We start from the raw sequence: 15,288 nt of genomic DNA, 5'->3' as shown, positions 1-15,288 counted from the left end.
TGTGACAGGAAGAAATGCTAACCTCTGAACACACATCCCTACTGGAGATCATGAAAATCCAGATCACAGGAGAAGGATTTAACCTTATCTAGAGCTGAAGCAGATTTACAGAGTTGAGAAAAATATAAAAGTAGAAGAAGCAATGGGAATAGCCCTGTAGGTACTCCTGTTCCTCAGCTAGAGCCCCAGGAAAGCTATTCCTGACCATATCTCACAGGGGTGCTTAGGGAATGGAAGGCAGCCAGTGGAACTGGGAAGGGTCAGCAAGTAAGCTTACAGCCTGGAGCAAGATCTCAGCCCTGCTCTCCCACTGGCTGCCTGAATACAAACTCAGTGCTGTTGGAGAGACACGTGGGAGTGACATTGGCCTTGCTGACTTTGTGGGAGCTGGGTAAGGCCTGTCACTGAGACCTTTCCTCCTCTTAGCTGGTGACCTTTATGACAGAGCAGAGGCAGCCATAATCCCCCTGGGAACATAACTCCATTAGCCTGAGAACCACCTCCCATCTCCAGAGAAATGCCTCTCTCTCCTCGGGCACAAGAGCTCAACTAACCAAGCTAACTGCCCTCACAAGGGTACTCAAATTAAGCAAACGGAAAGCAGTTAACATTTATACTAACTCTAAGTATGCTTTCCTAGTCCTCCATGCCCCTGCCACTATCTGGAAAGAAAGGAACTTCCCCACAGCTCACAGGTCTTCCATTAAATACCATCAGGAAATTAATAGACTATCATTCTCAGTTTTCCTCCCACAGGAGGAAAACTTTACATTGTAAAGGCCACCAAAAAGGAATGGATGAAATGGCCAAGGGAAATAGGTTGGCAGACCAAGCAGCTAAATCAGCAGTGAGAAGATTCCAGATTTCTGATCCACTTGAAGCCCCATTAATCTGGGAGGGCCCCATAAGATAAATAGAACCTCAATATTCTCCAGTGGAAATAGAATGGGCCACTTCTTAGGGATACATCTTTCAGTCCTCAGGATGGCTACAATCAGAGGATGACAAGCTTCATCTACTGGCTGCCAACCAATGGAAAGTTCTTAAAAGCCTTCACCAGGGCTTCCACCTAGGTAAGGAGAAAACCTATCAGTTGTCTCAGAGATTGTTCTCAGGTACAAACCTAATACAAATTGTTAAACAGGTTGTTAATGCTTGTGAGACTTGACTTAAAAATAATCCCCTCAACCAATGGCTTCTTCCCTCGGGAATCCAAAGGACAGAAGGCTACCTGGGGAGAGACAAGCAAATGGATTTCACCCTTATGCCAAAGGAAAGGGGCATCCAGTATCTCCTAGCATGGATAGGACAATTTCCATGTCAGATAAAGACTCTGAGGTACAAAAGTACTAATTAATGAGTACTAATTAATGAGATAATTCCTCACTTTGGATGCCCTAAGTAACTCCAGAGCAATAACGGTCCCTCATTCAAGGTCATTGTCATCCAGGAGGTCTCAAAAGCACTAGGCATACAGTACCATCCTCATCACGCTTGGAGACCACAGTCCTCAGGAAAGGTAGAAAAGACAAGTGATATTATCAAAAGGCATCTCAGGAAACTGTCTCAGTAGACTCATCTCCCCTAGACTACCTGTCTCCCCATAGCCCTACTACATAGTAGAACCATGCCTTCAAAGCTTGGTTTGAATCCTTTTGAAGTGATGTATGGATAGCATTTTCACACCAATGATTTCTTACTAGACCAAGAAACCTCTGATTTGATTAAACATGTAACTTATTTGGCCCATTTCCAACAGGAACTGAAACAACTGTCGAACGCTCAATCCCACGAACTAGGACCACCTCTATTCAACCCAGGAGACCCACTACTGGTAAAGGTAGTCCCTTCCCTTTCTCCCTCTATAGGCCAAACTGGGAGGGACCTTACACTTTACTTTTTTCTACTCCTATGGCAATGAAGGTCACTGGAATAGATTCTTGGATTCATTATGCCTGAGTAAAGGCCTGGGAAACCAACAGAATTACCTCTGTCAACCCAGAAGAGCACCCAAAGTACCAATGGGAAGATATTGGGGACCTCAAGCTAAAAATCACAAAAGATAAGTATTAATAATTAACCTTCCATGAATATCTTCTTTATAGTCTTACATATGCTTGCTGTTCTTACCTTCATTCTGTTCTATACCATGAGGTACAATGTTGTTTTCAGAATAATTAGTATATTTCATCTCTTATTTCTGTAATCTTTGGCACTAGATTCTTTCCTTTTAACCCCTTTTTGTATAATACACATATTTGATCCATGCATACCTAACCTTGTAAAACTTGTTTCTTCTCACCTAGAGGCCATCAAATTCTAAATGGTCAAGCAACAAGAGCCTTGGACAATGGCTCCCTTTTGCTGGGGACCCTTAGGTAGACCTGTGGGAGGAATCTGATTGCTGTCCTCCCCAAAACAATGCCCCCTGTCAGCAGGACATAGCTAAGACTGGTCATCATCTGTATTCTAACAGCAGTTAGATGTGCCTCTTCAAAGGTGGGGAAATGATAGGGACAGGAGGCAGGGAAACTCTGGGCAGAAGAGGGCGGGTCCCCGGTAAGTGCCCCACCCTCAAGCCAAAAAGCCTGATACCACAAACGAAAGTGAGAAATTCATATCACTGTTTTCCCGCTGGAATGTTGTCTTTTCCAAAACCACTCATGGCCCGCCCCACCCCAATCCTGCACCCATAAAAACTCCAGGCTCAGTTGGCAGAGAGAGGAGAAGCAGCTAGACGTTGGAGGCTACAGTTGGACATTGGAGATAAGCAGTTTGATTTCAGGGGGACAGCTTGACAGCGTACCTTCAGAGAGGAGTCCAGCCAAGGACAACTGGACTTTAGAGGAAGACTGCCTTCCCATTCTGTCCCCTTTCAGCTCTCTTTCCCGCTGAGAGCCACTTTCATCGGCAATAAAATCCCCCACATTTACCATCTTCAATTCATTCGTGCAACTGAATTCCTCCTGGATGCCAGACAAGAACTCGGGTACCAAGAGTGTGGGTACAAAAGGTTGCCACACTGACTCTCCACTGAGCTGTTAACACTTAAGCCATCCATGGACAGCAAAGCAAAAAGGGCACTGTGACACTCTTCCTGGTATTTCAGGGGTCACAGACACACCCCCAAGATGCTGCTGCAGGGCTGGTATGAAGTTTACTCTTTCTGGTGCCCAAAAGCACTTGCCTTGGCTCCTGCACCCACTCACCTGCACTCCCCCTCCCATGAGGGGTGGACCAGCGAGTAAGAGGAGTTCGCCCCTGCCAGCTCTGAAGCAGCCAGCTAGAGCTTGTGCACTCTAGCTCCCACCTGCGAAGGGGTCAGGGAAATATCCTGCTTCATTTCTTCATTTTCTATCTACAGAATCTGTTTAGTTGTTAGATAATTATTTTATTAAAATTTTCTAGCTTAATTTTATTGTGGTCAATAACATGGTATGCAAAATGCCAGTCTTTAGAAAACTGACCTGTACTTTAGGGTTCAGTATGAAGTAACTTTTTTAAATGCTCCATTTAAACACATTTATGTGGGGGCGGAGCAAGATGGCCGAATAGGAACAGCTCCAGTCTCCAACTCCCAGCGTGAGCGACACAGAAGACCTGTGATTTCTGCATTTTCAACTGAGGTACTGGGTTCATCTCACTGGGGAGTGCCGGACAATCGGTGCTGGTCAGCTGCTGCAGCCCGACCAGCGAGAGCTGAAGCAGGGCGAGGCATTGCCTCACCTGGAAAGCTCAAGGGGGAAGGGAATCCCTTTTCCTAGCCAGAGGAACTGAGACACACAACACCTGGAAAATCGGGTAACTCCCACCCCAATACTGCGCTTTAAGCAAACAGGCACACCAGGAGATCATATCCCACACCTGGCCGGGAGGGTCCCACACCCACGGAGCCTCCCTCATTGCTAGCACAGCAGTCTGTGATCTACCGGCAAGGCAGCAGCGAGGCTGGGGGAGGGGCGCCCGCCATTGCTGAGGCTTAAGTAGGTAAACAAAGCTGCTGGGAAGCTCGAACTGGGTGGAGCTCACAGCAGCTCAAGGAAACCTGCCTGTCTCTGTAGACTCCACCTCTGGGGACAGGGCACAGTAAACAATAACAAAACGCAGCCGAAACCTCTGCAGACGCAAACGACTCTGTCTGACAGCTTTGAAGAGAGCAGTGGATCTCCCAACACAGAGGTTGAGATCTGAGAAGGGACAGACTCCCTGCTCAAGTGGGTCCCTGACCCCTGAGTAGCCTAACTGGGAGACATCCCCCACTAGGGGCAGTCTGACACCCCACACCTCACAGGGTGGAGTACACCCCTGAGAGGAAGCTTCCAAAGCAAGAATCAGACAGGTACACTCGCTGTTCAGAAATATTCTATCTTCTGCAGCCTCTGCTGCTGATACTCAGGCAAACAGGGTCTGGAGTGGACCTCAAGCAATCTCCAACAGACCTACAGCTGAGGGTCCTGACTGTTAGAAGGAAAACTATCAAACAGGAAGGACACCTACACCAAAACCCCATCAGTACATCACCATCATCAAAGACCAGAGGCAGATAAAACCACAAAGATGGGGAAAAAGCAGGGCAGAAAAGCTGGAAATTCAAAAAATAAGAGCGCATCTCCCCCGGCAAAGGAGCGCAGCTCATCGCCAGCAACGGATCAAAGCTGGACGGAGAATGACTTTGACGAGATGAGAGAAGAAGGCTTCAGTCCATCAAATTTCTCAGAGCTAAAGGAGGAATTACGTACCCAGCGCAAAGAAACTAAAAATCTTGAAAAAAAAGTGGAAGAATTGATGGCTAGAGTAATTAATGCAGAGAAGGTCAAAAACGAAATGAAAGAGATGAAAACCATGACACGAGAAATACGTGACAAATGCACAAGCTTCAGTAACCGACTCGATCAACTGGAAGAAAGAGTATCTGTGATTGAGGATCAAATGAATGAAATGAAGCGAGAAGAGAAACCAAAAGAAAAAAGAAGAAAAAGAAATGAACAAAGCCTGCAAGAAGTATGGGATTATGTAAAAAGACCAAATCTACGTCTGATTGGGGTGCCTGAAAGTGAGGGGGAAAATGGAACCAAGTTGGAAAACACTCTTCAGGATATCATCCAGGAGAACTTCCCCAACCTAGTAGGGCAGGCTAACATTCAAATCCAGGAAATACAGAGAACGCCACAAAGATACTCCTTGAGAAGAGCAACTCCAAGACACATAATTGCCAGATTCACCAAAGTTGAAATGAAGGAAAAAATCTTAAGGGCAGCCAGAGAGAAAGGTCGGGTTACCCACAAAGGGAAGCCCATCAGACTAACAGCAGATCTCTCAGCAGAAACTCTCCAAGCCAGAAGAGAGTGGGGGCCAATATTCAACATTCTTAAAGAAAAGAATTTTAAACCCAGAATTTCATATCCAGCCAAACTAAGTTTCATAAGTGAAGGAGAAATAAAATCCTTTACAGATAAGCAAATGCTTAGAGATTTTGTCACCACTAGGCCTGCCTTAAAAGAGACCCTGAAGGAAGCACTAAACATGGAAAGGAACAACCGGTACCAGCCATTGCAAAAACATGCCAAAATGTAAAGACCACTGATGCTAGGAAGAAACTGCATCAACTAACGAGCAAAATAACGAGTTAATATCATAATGGCAGGATCAGGTTCACACATAACAATCTTAACCTTAAATGTAAATGGACTAAATGCTCCAATTAAAAGACACAGACTGGCAAACTGGATAAAGAGTCAAGACCCATCAGTCTGCTGTATTCAGGAGACCCATCTCACACGCAGAGACATACATAGGCTCAAAATAAAGGGATGGAGGAAGATTTACCAAGCAAATGGAGAACAAAAAAAAGCGGGGGTTGCAATACTAGTCTCTGATAAAACAGACTTTAAACCATCAAAGATCAAAAGAGACAAAGAAGGCCATTACATAATGGTAAAGGAATCAATTCAACAGGAAGAGCTAACTATCCTAAATATATATGCACCCAATACAGGAGCACCCAGATTCATCAAGCAAGTCCTTAGAGACTTACAAAGAGACTTAGACTCCCATACAATAATAATGGGAGACTTCAACACTCCACTGTCAACATTAGACAGATCAACGAGACAGAAAGTTAACAAGGATATCCAGGAATTGAACTCATCTCTGCAGCAAGCAGACCTAATAGACATCTATAGAACTCTCCACCCCAAATCAACAGAATATACATTCTTCTCAGCACCACATTGTACTTACTCCAAAATCGACCACATAATTGGAAGTAAAGCACTCCTCAGCAAATGTACAAGAACAGAAATTATAACAAACTGTCTCTCAGACCACAGTGCAATCAAACTAGAACTCAGGACTAAGAAACTCAATCAAAACCGCTCAACTACATGGAAACTGAACAACCTGCTCCTGAATGACTACTGGGTACATAACGAAATGAAGGCAGAAAGAAAGATGTTCTTTGAAACCAATGAGAACAAAGATACAACATACCAGAATCTCTGGGACACATTTAAAGCAGTGTGTAGAGGGAAATTTATAGCACTAAATACCCACAAGAGAAAGCAGGAAAGATTTAAAATTGACACTCTAACATCACAATTAAAAGAACTAGAGAAGCAAGAGCAAACACATTCGAAAGCTAGCAGAAGGCAAGAAATAACTAAGATCAGAGCAGAACTGAAGGAGATAGAGACACAAAAAACTCTCCAAAAAATCAATGAATCCAGGAGTTGGTTTTTTGAAAAGATCAACAAAATTGACAGACCACTAGCAAGACTAATAAAGAAGAAAAGAGAGAAGAATCAAATCGACGCAATTAAAAATGATAAAGGGGATATCACCACCGACCCCACAGAAATACAAACTACCATCAGAGAATACTATAAACACCTCTATGCAAATAAACTGGAAAATCTAGAAGAAATGGATAATTTCCTGGACACTTACACTCTTCCAAGACTAAACCAGGAAGAAGTTGAATCCCTGAATAGACCAATAGCAGGCTCTGAAATTGAGGCAATAATTAATAGCCTACCAACCAAAAAAAGTCCAGGACCAGATGGATTCACAGCTGAATTCTACCAGAGGTACAAGGAGGAGTTGGTACCATTCCTTCTGAAACTATTCCAATCAATAGAAAAAGAGGGAATCCTCCCTAACTCATTTTATGAGGCCAACATCATCCTGATACCAAAGCCTGGCAGAGACACAACAAAAAAAGAGAATTTTAGACCAATATCCCTGATGAACATCAATGCAAAAATCCTCAATAAAATACTGGCAAACCAGATTCAGCAACACATCAAAAAGCTTATCCACCATGATCAAGTGGGCTTCATCCCTGGGATGCAAGGCTGGTTCAACATTCGCAAATCAATAAACATAATCCAGCATATAAACAGAACCAAAGACAAGAACCACATGATTATCTCAATAGATGCAGAAAAGGCTTTTGACAAAATTCAACAGCCCTTCATGCTAAAAACGCTCAATAAATTCGGTATTGAAGGAACATACCTCAAAATAATAAGAGCTATTTATGACAAACCCACAGCCAATATCATACTGAATGGGCAAAAACTGGAAAAATTCCCTTTGAAAACTGGCACAAGACAGGGATGCCCTCTCTCACCACTCCTATTCAACATAGTGTTGGAAGTTCTGGCTAGGGCAATCAGGCAAGAGAAAGAAATCAAGGGTATTCAGTTAGGAAAAGAAGAACTCAAATTGTCCCTGTTTGCAGATGACATGATTGTATATTTAGAAAACCCCATTGTCTCAGCCCAAAATCTCCTTAAGCTGATAACCAACTTCAGCAAAGTCTCAGGATACAAAATTAATGTGCAAAAATCACAAGCATTCTTATACACCAGTAACAGACAAACAGAGAGCCAAATCAGGCATGAACTTCCATTCACAATTGCTTCAAAGAGAATAAAATACCTAGGAATCCAACTTACAAGGGATGTAAAGGACCTCTTCAAGGAGAACTACAAACCACTGCTCAGTGAAATAAAAGAGGACACAAACAAATGGAAGAACATACCATGCTCATGGATAGGAAGAATCAATATCGTGAAGATGGCCATACTGCCCAAGGTAATTTATAGATTCAATGCCATCCCCATCAAGCTACCAATGAGTTTCTTCACAGAATTGGAAAAAACTGCTTTAAAGTTCATATGGAACCAAAAAAGAGCCCGCATCTCCAAGACAATCCTAAGTCAAAAGAACAAAGCTGGAGGCATCACACTACCTGACTTCAAACTATACTACAAGGCTACAGTAACCAAAACAGCATGGTACTGGTACCAAAACAGAGATATAGACCAATGGAACAGAACCGAGTCCTCAGAAATAATACCACACATCTACAGCCATCTGATCTTTGACAAACCTGAGAGAAACAAGAAATGGGGAAAGGATTCCCTATTTAATAAATGGTGCTGGGAAAATTGGCTAGCCATAAGTAGAAAGCTGAAACTGGATCCTTTCCTTACTCCTTATACGAAAATTAATTCAAGATGGATTAGAGACTTAAATGTTAGACCTAATACCATAAAAATCCTAGAGGAAAACCTAGGTAGTACCATTCAGGACATAGGCATGGGCAAAGACTTCATGTCTAAAACACCAAAAGCAACGGCTGCAAAAGCCAAAATTGACAAATGGGATCTCATTAAACTAAAGAGCTTCTGCACAGCAAAAGAAACTACCATCAGAGTGAACAGGCAACCTACAGAATGGGAGAACATTTTTGCAATCTACTCATCTGACAAAGGGCTAATATCCAGAACCTACAAAGAACTCAAACAAATTTACAAGAAAAAAACAAACAACCCCATCAAAAACTGGGCAAAGGATATGAACAGACATTTCTCAAAAGAAGACATTCATACAGCCAACAGACACATGAAAAAATGCTCATCATCACTGGCCATCAGAGAAATGCAAATCAAAACCACAATGAGATACCATCTCACACCAGTTAGAATGGCAATCATTAAAAAGTCAGGAAACAACAGGTGCTGGAGAGGATGTGGAGAAATAGGAACACTTTTACACTGTTGGTGGGATTGTAAACTAGTTCAACCATTATGGAAAACAGTATGGCGATTCCTCAAGGATCTAGAACTAGATGTACCATATGACCCAGCCATCCCATTACTGGGTATATACCCAAAGGATTATAAATTATGCTGCTATAAAGACACATGCACACGTATGTTTATTGCAGCACTATTCACAATAGCAAAGACTTGGAATCAACCCAAATGTCCATCAGTGACAGATTGGATTAAGAAAATGTGGCACATATACACCATGGAATACTATGCAGCCATCAAAAAGGATGAGTTTGTGTCCTTTGTAGGGACAAGGATGCAGCTGGAAACCACCATTCTTAGCAAACTATCACAAGAACAGAAAACCAAACACCGCATGTTCTCACTCATAGGTGGGAACTGAACAATGAGATCACTTGGACTCAGGAAGGGGAACATCACACACTGGGGCCTATCATGGGGAGGGGGGAGCGGCGAGGAATTGCATTGGGAGTTATACCTGATGTAAATGACGAGTTGATGGGTGCAGCACACCAACATGGCACAAGTATACGTATATAACAAACCTGCACATTATGCACATGTACCCTACAACTTAAAGTATAATAATAATAAATAAATTTAAAAAAAATAAAATAAAAATAAAATAGAAAAAAATAAACACATTTATGTGTTTGAGGAAAAAATGTTTACACTTTAGTTGTAGGACACCCTGATTATTTTATCGCTAATCATGTTCAAATAGTCTATATCTTACTTTTTTCTACTGTATTTGTCAGTCAGTTACTGAGAGAAATATATTAAAATCTCTGAAAGTTGTTAATCCTCTTATTTTTATGCTTTTTGCCCAAAATCTATTTTGTATGATAAAAATAATAAACTTATACCACATTTCCTTTGTTTGGGTTTTGTCTAAAACATGTTTCTGTTCTTTTACTCTAAGTTTGTGCAGCATTATGCTTTTGGTGTGTCTCTTGTAATCAGTCTACATTCTCAATTTTATTTTATTTTTCTAATTATCCATCCAGTAATCTTGGATTTTTTGACTGAAGCATTTGGATTTCTTTCTACCTGAATTTTTTTAACCCTGTCTTTTCTGTTTTTCACTTTCTTTCTTATGTCCCTTTAGATTGTAGAATGTTTTATCCCATTATTAATTTAGTCATTGAACATTCTACGTGTTCTCTTTTGGTGGTTACCCCAGAAATTTCAATATGCATAGTTAATTTCACAATGCTAAAAATTGATCAATATATTTTTATTCTACCTGTATACTACAATAGTCTTAGAATACTTTAATTTCATGTAATTCCCTCCTAACTTTCATGCTATTAATATCAAGAATTTTATTTCTGTATTGTTTTTTAACTCCAAAGAATTGTTTGTATAGATAATCAATGTTTGCTAAAATTTATCCTCATATTTACAGTTTTCTTCACTTTCATTTCTTCTTGCATCTCAGATCTTTCTTCATTTTTCTTCAGCTGAAGTAAAACTTCAAATTTCCTTTAGTTAGCCTCTGGTTGTGGCAAACTGTCTCAGTTTGTCTTGTCTGAAATGTTCTTATTTCACCCCCAAGCAGAAGGTGCAGTCCTTTAGTGTTTCACCTTAGTGAGAGATGTTTTCTAATAATCCCACAATGTGGGCAAATTCTGGGCTTGCTTTCTCATGCCTAAGCCACACTCCAAAATCATTACCCCCAAAATACAGATAAAGTTGAAGTTCACCAGGTTAAAATAATACCCCAGCCTCAATCCTCTGTTTACTTATCTGGGTTCCTGATTTTATTTTAGTTTTGGACTTAATATTTCTTACTTTTAGCTCATCCCTTTTCAAAAATTTAAAAATATATGTTTAATCCAGTATTTTTTAAAAGGTTAAGTTACTTAGCACTATGTTTTTATTACTCAAAATGACAATATTTCAATAATATTTTTTCATTTTATATCATAGCATTTGTAAATAATGTTTTTAAAGAATTTATGTTACACAGAATATATCTACTATAGTTTACATTGTCATTCTTCTAATGTTGGGTTTTCATTTCCAGTTTTTACTACTATAAATAACACAAAAAGGGAAACCATAAAGCACACAAAAAAAAGTGAAAAGAACACAAACATTTCAGAGACAATACATTTGCTTTTCTTCAATTATTTGAAAATGTGAACATTTTTCTGTGTCCTGTTTTTTTTTAAATTCCTTTTACAGATTTATCTATCAATGTCTTTGTGTGTATATATATATATTTATTTTTTTATTATTTTTATTATTATTATACTTTAAGTTCTAGGGTACATGTGCGTAACGTGCAGGTTTGTTACATATGTATACTTGTGCCATGTTGGTGTGCTGCACCTATCAACTCGTCAACACCCATCAACTCGTCATTTACATCAGGTATAACTCCCAGTGCAATCCCTCCCCCCTTCCCCCTCCCCGTGATAGGCCCCAGTGTGTGATGTTCCCCTTCCCGAGTCCAAGTGATCTCATTGTTCAGTTCCCACTTATGAGTGAGAACATGCGGTGTTTGGTTTTCTGTTCTTGTGATAGTTGGCTAAGAATGATGGTTTCCAGCTGCATCCATGTCCCTACAAAGGACACAAACTCATCCTTTTTGATGGCTGCATAGTATTCCATGGTGTATATGTGCCACATTTTCTTAATCCAGTCTGTCACTGATGGACATTTGGGTTGATTCCAAGTCTTTTCTATTGTGAATAGAGTATATATATTTTTTGAGACAGAGTTTTGCTCTTGTTGCCCAGGCTGGAGTGCAATGGCACGATCCCGGCTCACTGCAAGCTCTGCCTCCCGGGTTCAAGCAATTCTCTCATGTCAGCCTCCTAAGTCAGCTTAGCTCCCATATGCCAGGCATCTTCAAATGCTAATTATATGTAACTACAACTTTGAGAGGTATATTGTAAAGTTAGAAATTCACAGATTTAGGAAGATGGTTTCTGATTGATTTTAATTATTGTATTTATATACATACACAACAATTCATAATATTATCTAGATTTTTTCCAATATCATATTTTCTTGATTGACACACATATGAACACAGAAATTGACAAAGATAATAATAGGATGTCTAAAAATGCAGATATTCGCACATTTAGTTTATTTTTTTGCAGCTTTTATAGGTAGACATAACCTTTACTTTGAGCCAACCATGAAAAACAAGGTGATACAGCATAACTTGGACTCTTCTCAAAAGTTAGGGAAAAAAGAGGCATTGCAGGAAGGGAGGACAGTACTGATAATAAAAATGACTTGCTTTGTCACCAATTAGAGTAGAAAGGACCTTAAAGAAGAGCTAATATCTGTCTATAGAGGAAGAAGATAAAATTAAAGGGTGAAGTGACCAAACCTAGCCACACAACTGGAGCTGCAATCCAGTTTTTCAGAGTACTAGTCCAGAGCTTTGTTTTATGCACTTTCTACCTTCTTAAGCCTTAGATGATGTATATGTTCTCTTTGAGCTGCAAGATCTATGAGATGAAGAACTTTACGAAATGAAATACATACACTTGTCTAGGATGGGATAAGAATTATAAATTAACAAGTCAACTATATTAAAAGAGAAACTGAAGAATGACTTAAACCTCCTCAGTCTCAAATTACTTTATTGAAACCCTCCTAGTAGTTGATGACTTTCAGATTGTTAATTTTAAAGTAACATAATGCCTAATGGATACAAATTTTTGGTTAAGAAGATAAAAATTGTACATATTTATAAACTAAGGAATGAGAAGGTGTAAAAGGCAAAAGATAGGTCTGTTCTGTTAAAAACATTGTGCTAATTTAAAAGAATGCTACTCTATGCCAAGATAAATAGCTGGTTTCCAAAGTTGGTAGATGAAATGTTACCCTTAAATAGCTCAACAAATTAATTTTTAAATAAATATTTTATAGGCTTTGCAGCCATATTATAAGTACTTTAAAACAGCATGCTGTATTAAAAATGCTAAAATATATTTAGTAAAAGTATGATATTTGATAAGAAAATTGTACTACAATTTGTGTTAAATGGTTTAAAACAACTTATGATTATCTTTCATAGTTCTGAAGATTTCCTAGGCTCAAGTGGATAATCCCCACTTAAGAGTGGGGCAGTTGCAGTCAGATGGTAGCTGGGCCTAGAGTTATCACAAGTTACAACTGAGTTACATAGCCATGATGCCTTCATGTGCTTTGTGACTAATGATGGCTGTCAACTTGGAGCTCAGCTGGGTTTGTCAACTGGAGCATCTACATGTGGTCTTCCCTACGGCTTCAGATTCTCAGAGAATGGCAGCTGCATTCCAAGAGATAACTGTCCCAAAAGCAAGCATTCCACAGCTCAGGAAATGAAAGCTAAGATCAGTTAAGAGTTCTGCTTAGAACTGGCACAGTGTCTGGCTTCCACTATATTCTGATAGTCAAAGCAGTTACAGTACACATCCAGACTCCACCTCTTGATGGAGTAGAAGTAAGATCAGATTGCAGAAGAACATGTGAGCGAAGAAATATTATTTAAACCATTTTTGGGAAACACGATCTGTTGCAACTTGTTACTAAGTCATATAAAAAAGGAATAAATTATCATTTAGTAATAATAAATAGAATTTACTGAATGTTAATTAAGTACCAGTTACTTTTCTCAGTACTTTAGTATGCATTAGCTTATTTAAATCTCAAAAATAAACTTACAAGGAAACTGAAGACTGTCTAAGGTCTTGCCTCTAGTATCTCTAGCTTGTATGTGTGGGAAGAGCAAGTATTATACATTACTCAGATAAATAGTATAACATTCATATTAAAATCCACTGAATTAAAATATAGTAGTTATATTTAAAGTGTTATATTTAAGTAATGATTTGTGCAGATATACCTAAAGACCAAATCAGAATAATGGCTTTATAGTCCATGGGTATCTCACTAGAAAAATTATTAAATTACTTTATTTTTTAATTCATTGATTTATTATTTTTATAAAAATAATAGTCATCCACTGTAATGAGAAAAATAATCAGGGGGAAAAAAATGATGCTTCTCCATTCCCATTACCAGCAAGGTATGTTGAGAGTTGATGTAAATCTTTTGCTGCCCCTCTCCATTATATTAATTTATCATCTACAAATGGTTTATTGTTCCTTTTTTTTTTTCTTTTTTTAAGCGGAGTCTCACTCTGTCGCCCAGGCTGGTGTGCAATGCGTGATCTTGACTTGCTGCAACCTCCGCCTCCTGGGTTCAAGTGATTCTCCTGCCTCAGCCTCCCAAGTCCTGGGACTATGGACACTCACCACCATGCCCGGCTAATTTTGTATTTTTAGTAGAGATGGGTTTTCACCATATTGTCCAGGCTGGTCTCAAACTCTTGACCTTGTGATCCACCCACCTTGGCCCCTCAAAGTGCTGGGATTACAGATGTTAGACACCATGCCCAGTCTGTTCCTTGCTTTTACAAAAATGGGATCCTAATTTGTTATCCTGCAATGTTGTTTTACTTCAATATTACATTATGGATATCCTTCCAGGTCTATAAATGTAAACTTAGTTGATTCTTCTAGAGAATTGTGTTTTATTTTATGGAGTGAATATATTATAATTTATTGAACTGATCTATTAAGTTGTTTCAAGCCAGAATTGGAAAATGAGATGATCTCTTAAAATAGGAGAATAACATACAATAAAAGGGTCCATGGATAGATGAAATAGGAAACAGTAGATCATATTTCTGCTTTCATTATAAAGTTTCTTAAATAAAACTCTGCCTACTATTTAACTTTTAGATAGGACAAGTTACTTTTGCCAAGAAAAAAATAAAAGTACATTTATCACAGTTGTATTATAATGCAATTTTAATCACCTTACTGGAAAACATAATTGACATACAATAAATTAAACTAATGAAAGTGAGTAATTTTAACATATGAATATCCTCAAAACACCACCACAATAAAGATAATGAACACAACTATCATTCCCAAAAGTTTCCTCATACCCTTTTGTAATCCATCTTGTAAGCTTTATTGGTACATATTCAATATTTTTTATGCTATTACAAATGGCATTGTTTAACATGAATTTTTGATTGCCATTTCAGATACTTAGTAAGGCAGATACTTAGAAAGATTGATTTTTATATCAATCTTGTATCCTACAATCTTGCTAAACTCACTTCTTAGTTCTAGTACCTTTTTTCCAGATTTCATAGAATTTTCTATATAATGATCATGTC

This window comes from Macaca nemestrina, chromosome 5, assembly GCF_043159975.1.
Source record: "Macaca nemestrina isolate mMacNem1 chromosome 5, mMacNem.hap1, whole genome shotgun sequence".
NCBI lineage: Eukaryota > Metazoa > Chordata > Mammalia > Primates > Cercopithecidae > Macaca > Macaca nemestrina.
This window is presented reverse-complemented; position numbering follows the sequence as displayed.